The sequence below is a fragment of the Suncus etruscus genome, chromosome 7 (genome assembly GCF_024139225.1).
Source record: "Suncus etruscus isolate mSunEtr1 chromosome 7, mSunEtr1.pri.cur, whole genome shotgun sequence".
Classification (NCBI taxonomy): domain Eukaryota; kingdom Metazoa; phylum Chordata; class Mammalia; order Eulipotyphla; family Soricidae; genus Suncus; species Suncus etruscus.
The window spans coordinates 38,500,451-38,511,201 of NC_064854.1; the positions used below are offsets into that span (position 1 = coordinate 38,500,451).

Here is a 10,751-nt window from a genome sequence, read left to right on the forward strand (position 1 = left end):
CCACACCCAGTGATGCTCAGGTGATACTCCTGGCTATGCACTCAGAAATAGCTCCTGGCTTAGGGGAATATATAGGATACCAGGGTATCAAACCCTGGTCCATCCTAGGTGAGCACATGCAAGGCAATTGTCCTACTGCTTTCGCCATTGCTCTGGCCCCGAGTTATCTTATTTTTGAGTATTTTCTGGAAGAACATAAACCACTAATTCATAAAAGCAAATGCCTCCCTATCCTTTCTTTTTTTCTTTTTTCTTTTTTTTTTTAGTTTTTGGTTTTTGGGTTACATCCAGCAGCGCTCAGGGGTTACTCCTGGCTCTATGCTCAGAAATCGCTCCTGGCAGGCTCAGGGATGCCAGGGATTCGAATCACCAACCTCCTGCATGCAAGGCAAATGCCTTACCTTCATGCTATCTCTCCAGCCCCTCCCTACCCTTTCTTGTTTATTTATTTCTCTTTGTTGTTATTGTTTGTTTTTAGGCTATACCCAGCAGTGCTCAGGGCTTACTCCTTGCTCTGAACTCAGGGATCTCTCTTGGAAGGCTTGGGAAACCATATGGAATCCTTGGGGATCAAATTAATGTTTGCTATGTGCAAGGAAAGTGCCTTACAACTGTCCTATCACTCAAATCCCTGCTGCCTCTTTATTATAGCATTTTCACAATAGTCAGGGGCTAGAGTAAGCTAAGGTCCAGTCAGCGAACCTTGAGATAAAAAAAAACCTGGGTAAAGATGATATGCTATATACATAAACCAATGAAATATTACTCAACTATTACTAAAACAGGATGGGATATTGTCATTTGTATTAATATTGTTAAGCCAAGAGAGCATGCTGGAGAAAATGGTCAATGTTTTTATTTAATCAGTGACGTACATGGAAATGAACCATATAAAATAAAACCTAACTTGTAGACTTAAGTGCCTATGGGGATTACCTAAGCAGAGGGGAAAAGGGAAGTGACTAAATTGTGAAAAGGGACAACTATATGGTGAAGGACAGTAGAGTTAGACTTTTCATGGTGAAATTAATATAGTGTCCATAGACTGACGAATGATGCATTCCTGAATTTTAATATACTCTTACTTCACTTATGAGGTTGGAGAAAGAGGACAGGTATTAAGGCAGTTACTTGGCTTGAGGCCAACCCTAGATCCATTCCTAACACTGCTTAGTACCAATGAGAGTGTCCCCCCCCAAAAAAAAAAGAGACAAATAATTAAGTTGGAAAGCAACCACTGTGGAATAAAAACATGTTCTGAAAGAGAAAATAGGAAGTGGGTATTTTCATCACTATGGGCCCTACACATTTTTGAAAGAGGCCACACCCGGTGGTGCTCAGAAGTTACTCCTGGCTCTGTGCTCAGAAATTACTTCTGGCAGGGACAGGGGACCATACGAATTGCCAGGGATCCAACCTGGATTGACTGTGTGGAAGCAAACTTATTACTCTCTGTGCTATCACTCCAGTCCCCAGCACATTTTCGTAATTATTTCTGTTACTTTGGTCTTAACAAGCGAAGAATGAGAACAAGTTCTCCCCATTTTTTAAAGCTTCTATTATGTTTATACTAACTGTCACGAGCTTTTGTGTGCTTGCTTGTTTGTTTCTCAATAGCTGTGCAAGATATATTTTTACCTATTTATTTTTTTAAAAAGAGTTGGGAGAATATGCTTTTCAATGACAGAGAAGAGAGAAGAGAAAGATAATAAGAAAATAATAAATAGGAGGGGAAGGGAAGGAGGAAGAGACTCTGGAGCAGATTGTACCTGCAGAGAAATGAGCAGCTCAAACCTCCCACTGAGAAGGAGGGGTGCCCTGAGCACACTTTCTCCTTTAGCTCCCCAGCTCCCCAGGGCTGCTGCACAGTGCAAATGGGGGGGAAGAGTGAGTGTCAGTGTTTGTGATCTGGTCTCCCAATGAGAATATGTCACTTGCGGGGTTTCAGGACACATAAGTGATATATTGCTGCCTAACAAAAAGTGACAGCGAGAGATCATAAACCACTCGGAAGAGAATTCCCAAGAGAGTTCCCACTTGTAATTATATGCTATAATGTGCTCCAAGGTTGTATTTCTTTGAATGTCAGGATATATCAGTCAGTGAGTGAACTTCTCCTGGGTTTCAGCATCCCACTGAGATCGTTTAGTTTCAAGTTCTCTGACTGTTGACTCGAAGAAGATGGTACATTCTCCCTCAGGCTCAAACTGACTTTTGATTCATTTTATGAAACTCTGCTGGTGCACATCTTCCTGAATACTTTCACTCTACTATAGTCGATGAGTTTTAGATTATACTTGATTCTATTGTGAATCAAGCGGCAGAGACTAACATCTCTCAATTTTATCATTGAATGCAGGGAGATTGAGATAGAAGTTGGTTGAAAATATTTAATCTTTCACACTAAAATTACAGGAAAAATTATTTTATTTAATTTTATTTTTTTTCCTGCATTTGTTTTTGCTGGTGGGTGGCAGTTCATAGTAATCTCTCCTGATTCTTTGAATTTTTCCAGTATCTGTTGTTGCTACATCTCTTATTTCATATTCAATTCAATTTTGCAGGGTGGCACACTCAGCAATGCACAGGGTTCACTGCTGGCTCTACAGTTAAGAATTACTCCTGTGGGGGCCGGGCGGTGGCGCAAGAGGTAAGGTGCCTGCCTTGCCTGCGCTAACCTTGGATGGACCACAGTTCGATCCCCCGGCGTCTCATATGGTCCCCCAAGCCAGGAGCAACTTCTGAGCGCAAAGCCAGGAGTAACCCTTGAGCGTTACCGGGTGTGGCCCAAAACCAAAAAAAAAAAAAAAAGAATTATTCCTGGGGCCGGAGAGATAGCATGGAGGTAAAGCATTTGCCTTTCATGCAGAAGGTCATTGGTTCAAATCCTGGCATCCCATATGGTCCCCGGTGCCTGTCAGGAGCAATTTCTGAGCATGGAGCCAGGAGTAACCCCTGAGCACTGCCGGGTGTGACCCAAAACACACACACACACACAAAAATTACTCCTAGGGGCTGGAGAGACAGCACAGCGGTAGGACGTTTGCCTTGCATGTTGGCCGACCTGGGAGAGACCCGGTTCAATTCCCTGAATTCCATATGGTCTCTTAGCATTCCAGGGGTGATATCTGAGTGCAGAACCCAAGGAGTGACCCCTGAGCAGTGCTGGGTGTGGCCCAACAACAATCCAATCAATCAATCAATCAATCAATCAATAAAGTTAAAAAATAATTACTCTGAGCAGTGCTCAGGGGACCATGCCAAGAATCAAACCAAACCTGGGTCAGGAGTGTGCAAGTCTCATAAGGTAGAATCTCTCCAGCCCCCTGATTTAATCTTTTGAATTCCCCCAATTTTTCTCAAGCATCTAGCTAAGGGCTTCTTATTTACTTTTCCTTTTTAAAAACAAAACCAAAGAAAAACACTCCCCCACAAAGCCAGCATTTGGTTTTATTGACCTTTGTATTGTTTTCTTTATGTGTAACAAGGTATTCTTTTCTAATTTTCATTATTTGCTTCTTTGTGTTTATTTTGGGTTTCAGATATTCTTTTTTCTAGTTGTATTTTATTTGTTCTTTGTCTAGTTTATTTCCTTTTTTGGTGGTGGTGGGGCATTCAGCCACACCCAGTGGTGCTCAGGGGTCACTCCTGGGAACTGGACCAGGGTCAGCCACATGCAAGTTGACTTAACTCATGCTCCTGTCTCTGTCTCTCTGTCTCTGTCTCTCTGTCTCTGTCTGTCTGTTTCTCTCTCTCTCTCTCTCTTTCTCTCTCTCTCTCTCTCTCTCTCTCTCTCTCTCTCTCTCTCTCTCGTCACTTTTCTAGTTTTTTTCTTTTCTTTCCCATACCCAGCAGTGCTCAATCCTTACTCTTGGCTCTGTGCTCAGGGATCACTCCTAGTAGATTCTGGGGACCATATGAAGTGCTGGGGGTCAAATTTGAGTCAGTCACAGGCAAGGCAAGTGTCCTGCCTGTTGTAATATTGCTCTGGTCTCATTGTCTCTATTTTTTTTACAATGGGAAGTTAAGTGATTGGTCTGAGCTTTTTTTTGTTTGTTTTGGGATCACAACTGGTGGCGCTAAGGGGTTACTCCTGGCTCTAAGCTCAGAAATCACTCCTGGCAGATGGCAGGCTAAGGGGACCATATGGGATGCCAGAATTTGAACCACCATCCCTCTGCATGCAAGGCAAATGCCCTACCTCCATACTATCTCTCCGGCCCCAGTTTGAGCTTTTTCTTGTTTCCTGATGAAGCATTTATGCCATGAACTTCCTGCTTAATACTCCTAGCTTATGCCTTCATTCCCATTGTTATCAAAAATATTTTAAATTTCTTTTTTGATTTTGTTTGATTCATTAGTTGCTGAATTTTATCCATCACTCTCTGAATATTTGTTTCCCTGGATTTCTTTCTTTTTCTTTCTTTCTTTCTTTCTTTCTTTCTTTCTTTCTTTCTTTCTTTCTTTCTTTCTTTCTTTCTTTCTTTCTTTCTTTCTTTCTTTCTTTCTTTCTTTCTTTCTTTCTTTCTTTCTTTCTTTCTTTCTTTCTTTCTTGTTTCTTCGTTTGTTTGTTTCTTTCTTTCTTTCCTCTCTCTTTCTTTCTTTTGTTCTTTCTTTCTTCTCTTGGGGGCATTGGATTTTTGGGCCACATCTGGTGATGCTCAGTGTTTGGGAGTTATTCCTGGTGCTGCTCAGAGGACTATATGGAATGCCAGGGATAGAACCCAGGTTGGCTGTGTATAATTTCTCACTTAAAGCTATTATTTCCTCATGCATTGTCTGTTAAATGATAACATTGAAATTTTAAAGTCTCCTACTTTCATTGTGTTACTTTTGATATATATTTCTCAGTTCTACTAATAGTTAGTAGAACTAATATTAGTTAGTAACTAATAGTTACTTCAAGAACTTTGCTATCCCTTCATTTGTGCTATATGTTGATAAATGTTAAGTCTTCTTGGGGTGGGATTGATGCAATAACAGGTAGGGTGTTTGACTTGCACATGGTCAAGAAGTGTTTTGATCCCCAGTGACCCATTTGGTCCCCCAAGTACTACAGGAACACAGAAACAGGATTAAGTCCTGTGCACTGCTGGATGTAGCCCCAGAACAAAATGTAACAAAAATAAAATGAGTTAAGTCCTCTTGATAAAGTGATCTTATACTAAGTACATCCCATCTATCCTTATTTTGAGTTAATCTTTAGTTTGAAGTTTAGTCTTCAGATATAAATATCATCAACCCTTCCATTTTAGACTACTGTTTGTCTATGATTGTATGCCAGACTTTTAATCTGTTGTTTTGTTTTTAATCAAAGGTTCTTTTTTTTTTTTTTTTTTTTTGGTTTTTGGGCCACACCTGGCGATGCTCAGGGATTACTCCTGGCTGTCTGCTCAGAAATAGCTCCTGGCAGGCACGGGGGACCATATGGGACACCGGGATTCGAACCAACCACCTTTGGTCCTGGATCGGCTGCTTGCAAGGCAAACGCCACTGTGCTATCTCTCTGGGCCCATTAATCAAAGGTTCTTGTAAGCAGCAGGAGGTTGGATTTTTTTTTTTTTTTGGGTCACACCCGGCGGTGCTCAGGGGTTACTCCTGGCTGTCTGCTCAGAAATAGCTCCTGGCAGGCACGGGGGACCATATGGGACATCGGGATTCGAACCAACCACCTTAGGTTCTGGATCGGCTGCTTGCAAGGCAAACACCGCTGTGCTATCTCTCTGGGCCCCAAGGAGGTTGGATTTTTATGTCCTGATCTATCCAGTTATAACAAGTCTTTAATTGGGAAGTTCAGTCCATTGATTGTCAGTGAACTTGTTGTCATAAAAAAAATTTTATTGCCATTACTTAAAATACTTAGTTTCAGCAATCCTTTCCGTATCTAAAAACATTTAAAAAATTTAAATTCTATGTTATCCAGCATTTGTATTGCCATTTCATAACCTTTCTTTTTTTTTTTTTTTTTTTTTGGTTTTTGGGCCACACCCGGCGGTGCTCAGGGGTTACTCCTGGCTGTCTGCTCAGAAATAGCTTCTGGCAGGCACGGGGGACCATATGGGACACCGGGACTCAAACCAACCACTTTTGGTCCTGGATCTGCTGCTTGCAAGGCGAACGCCGCTGTGCTATCTCTCCGGGCCCATTTCATAACCTTTCTATGGTTCTGTTTGTAAGATATATCTTATGCCATCCTTTAAATCTATTTGCATTTTGAATATAAAGCATATTTTTGGTAGACAGCATATGGTTGACACCTGTTTGTTTGAGTGTTGGTTTTTGGGTCACATGTGTTAGTTCAGGAGCAGCTCCTGGCTCTGTACTCAGGGATCAGATGGCAGTGTTCAAAAAACCAGAATTCGGGCCCAGAGAGATAGCACAGCGGTGTTTGCCTTGCAAGCATCCGATTCAGGACCTAAGGTGGTTGGTTTTAATCCCGGTGTCCCTGCCAGGAGCTATTTCTGAGCAGACAGCCAGGAGTAATCTCTGAGCACCGCCGGGTGTGCCCACCCCCCGCAACAAAACAAAACAAAACCAGAATTCTTGCAGTGGCAAGAATCAAACTGGGGTTGACTAGGTACAAGGCAAGTGCTTCAAACCCTGTACTCTCTGGCCCTAACATTTTTAAAAGAAATTCAGCTAAACCATCTTAGCCATTCAGTAGATTAATTTATATAGTTAGGGGCCCTAGCGATAGCACAGCGGTAGGGCGTTTGTCTTGCACACAGCTGACCCAGAACAGACCTGGGTTCCATCCTTAGTGTCCCAGATGCTCCCCCAAGCCTGCCAGGAGCGACTTCTGAGCACATAGTCAGGAATAACCCCTGAGCATCACTGGGTGTGGCCCTAAACCCCCCATTATATAGTTAGAATTACCACTACATATGCCACTTTACAGTATTTTCTATTTGTCTCTTTTCTTTTGTCCTATTTATTTTAACTACCTTATTTGCATTAAGCACATGTTTCCTGGTGCAATATTTTACTTCCTTCAATAAATTTTTCATCGTTCTTTATCTTAGTTATCACTATGGTACCTATCAAATACTGCTAAATTTATTAAAATGCACTTTAGACTTACACCCACCTAATTCCAAGAAAACATAAAAACATGACTTTTATATAACTGTTTTCCTTTCTTCTAGTTTATATTTAACTATATATTACATGTGTTATAAATTCAACCATAGGTGTTATATATAAATTTATGTGATTTTATTTTTGCTTTTGGGGCCATATCTGGTGGTAGTCAGAGCTTATTCTAGTTCTGTAGCCAGGAATCACTTCTGGAGAGACTTTAGGGACAATTTGGGGTTTTGGGAACTGAACTTGAGTTGGTCGTGAGTAAGCAAAGTAATTTACCCACTCTACAATCTTTCTGGCCATGTTAATTTATATAGTAGGTGTTAAACTGAGAAGAGGACAAATATATATTATCTATAGTTTATTATATTAATTTTTGTATTTACTACTTCTGATTCTTTTCTCATTTATATTTATCCAGCTATTTAAATTTATTATTATATATAAATTTGGTGTTATATACCAAATTTAAGTTATTATTTTTTCCAGCAATTTTTTTCTGCTCCTCTTTCTCCTTTTGGCATTTCTAGCACTGATTTCCAGGTTCATCGTAAAGGTAGCTTATACTTGCCCGTTTATATTTTTCACTATTTCTCTTTTGTTCCTTAGATTTCATAATCTATCTTCAAGTTCACTAATTATTTTATCGTTTTAAACATTTCATTAAGGGGACTGGAGAAATAGCACAGCAGTAGGGTATTTAGTCAACCCAGGATGAACCCAGTTCAATTCCCATATGGTCCTCCAAGCTTGCCAGGAGCAATTTCTGAGCACAGAGCCAGGAGTAACCCCTGAGCATCGCCAGGTGTGGCCCAAAAACCAGTCAATTAACAAAATAAATAAATAAATAAACTGCTTTTAAAAATGATTAAAATATATCATTGAAATTCTTGAATACATTTTCATTTTGGTTATTATATTTTTATTCTAAAATTACATTTTGCTCTTTTAAAATAATTTCTCTATTTGTATTAAATGATCTATTTGGTGTGATATTGTCATAAGATGCTCTTCATTGAACTGCCTGTTTTTGCTTGTTTATTTTTGGGCTACATCCTAGCCAGTGGCACTCAGGCTTTATTCCTCCATCTGTGTTCAGCAATCATTCCTGGCAGGAGGAACCATATATATATATATGCTGAGGACCAAACCCAGGTCAGCTGCATGCAAAGCAAATACACTACCCACTGTGAACTGTCTTTTTAGTTTAGTGTTACAGTCATTTGTTAAGCTTATTGGGGGGGGCACCAGAGCTACCTTTGCAGTGCTTGGGGGCTTTCAGGGCTCTATTGGATTGTGGTTGAGTGATCATGAGATGTGGAAGACAGAACTGGGGACCTTGCACATGTAAGGCAAATCTCCAACTTTTCAACCTATCTTTCTGACCCAGAAAAGAATTTTTGAGGACAGTGCTCAGGAAACTAGAGGACTATTTTCTGCAATGGTGGCCAGATGTTTCATGGGTTCAGGGGAACTCCCTGAGGACTCACTGTTTGGGCCTGATGACACCAGGGCTATATTTGGTTATGTCATAGGGGGTTGCAGAAGCATGCAGTTCCAGGATCTCAAACATGCTAGGCATGCCCACTATCCCCAGTAGAAAAATATAAAGTTAGAATTCATTTCTTCAAAACTAGAAATTTTCTGGGCCCGAAGAGTTAGCACAGCGGTGTTTGCCTTGCAAGTAGCATATCCAGGACCTAAGGTGGTTGGTTCGAATCCTGGTGTCCCATATGGTCCCCCATGCCTGCCAGGAGCTATTTCTGAGCAGACGGCCAGGAGTCACCCCTGAGCACCACAGGGTGTGGCCCCAAAACAAAAACAAAAACAAAAACAAAAAAACAAAAAAAACCCCTAGAAATTTTCTGTTTGTTTGGTTTGGACTGGTTGGTTTTGTGAACTCAAACTATACATGCATACAATATATACTCAACTGTGAAACCTCATCTCATCTGAAAACAACTTTGCCTCTGGCCCCAAGTATTGGTTTTTGTTTCTTTGTGTTCAGTTAGTAATGCCTATCTCTCATAGGATTGTCGGTACCAACTTGTTGAATATATTGGTTATGTATCTTTCTTATTACCAGTTTCTGGAGAATCTGTAGTGATGCTTTCACATTTATTCTGGTATTAACTTTTCAAGTTTTTAATTAAATTTGGGGGTGGATGGGCTACACCTAACAGTGCTCAGGGTTTATCCTTCATTCTGTACTTAGGTATAATTTCTGGAGGGTGTAGGGGTCCATATGTGGTGCCAAGTGTTAAACAGGATGGTCATATGGAAGGCAAGTGCCTTAATTGCTGTACTATCTCTCTGGTGACTTCAATTTCTTGACTAATCTAGCTAACGCTCACCAATTTTCCTTGCCTTTTCAAATAATTATTCATTCTCATCAAATTTTTCTGGTTTCCTTTTCATTGAATCCCAATATAATTTTTATTGTTTATTTCTTCAAGATACTTGGGTTTTTATCTATTGTTCAAATATGGGAGCTGACTAAGTCTTCCAAAACCAAGGGAACCCTTGGATCCTCCAGCCTCCAGCCTCTAGCCTTCAGCATCCTGATCCAATCTCCCAGCTTCTGAACATCCTGATTCCTGCACTGCCAAATGGACCCCTAGTGTTCCTGTAGCACTGGTGAATCCTGCTCCTACATGGACCCCTGCAAGTGCAAAGACTGCAATTGCATCTCCTCCAAGAAAAGGTACTGCTCTTGCTGCCCTCTGGACTGTGCCAAGTGTACCCAGGGCTGCACATTCAAAGGGGCATCGAACAAGTGCAGCTGCTGTTCCTGAAGCTTGGAAGGCTGAGCCTGAAGCGGAGGAGGGGTGTCCAAGTGTCTCCCAAGGGGTATATAGAACAACGTGCAGTGCAGACAGACTACTGCTTACTCCTGTGGGCCTGATCTGCTGGTTCCTATATCTATTCTGGGCAATAGTAATGGAAGCAAAAATTGTTAGCTGTAAAAAAAAATAAGGGAAAAATTGATAATTTACCTTACAACTTTTTTTTTTTACTATGCTCACTTAAAGTTTACATTGGGGAGGGGGAGTTGAGTCATACCCAGTGGTGCTGAGGGACTACTCTCAGCTCTGCTTTTGGGGATCACTTCAGGCCTGATGCTCCTGCAGGAAGTTGGCCTTACTCTCTTTAGAATACAGCTTTAGCTTTATCTCAGAAATGTTCTATAAAATATTTTCTCATTTCCCTTTTAATATCTTCTTTGGATCAGGGTTTATCTAGTGTTCAAATATTTTGGGGTGGCTTTTGCAGATAGATTTCATTTCATAACTTATAATTAAATTTCATTTTGTCAGAGAAGCCCTCTACCTGATTTCGATCATGCTAAGTTTATTATCACTGGTTTTAGGGCCCACAGTTAATGAATGTTCTGTTTGCTCTGAAATCATTGCTGAGTCTCACTGTTGCTGAGTTGTGGAGAATTCTAGAAATCAACCCAGGTTTTTGATAATGTTATTCAATCTCTCTAGCAAAACCCTTTCTTTTTTGTCACCACTTATGCCAATTGTGAAGAGAGAGGTGATGCAATATCCAACTCTAATTGTGGGTTTGTCTTTTTTCCTTTCAATTTTGTCAGTCTTGCTTTGCACGCTTTTGACACTACAATTGGGTGTATTTGCACCTAGGATAGTTATTTCTTCTTAGTG

General features: G+C 40.7%; 1 pseudogene; it reads left to right on the forward strand.

Moving 5' to 3' along the window:
- Window positions 1–9,692: 9,692 nt before the first annotated feature.
- LOC126013523 (metallothionein-2-like) lies at window positions 9,693–9,878 on the forward strand (annotated as a pseudogene).
- The last annotated feature ends 873 nt before the right edge of the window (window positions 9,879–10,751 follow it).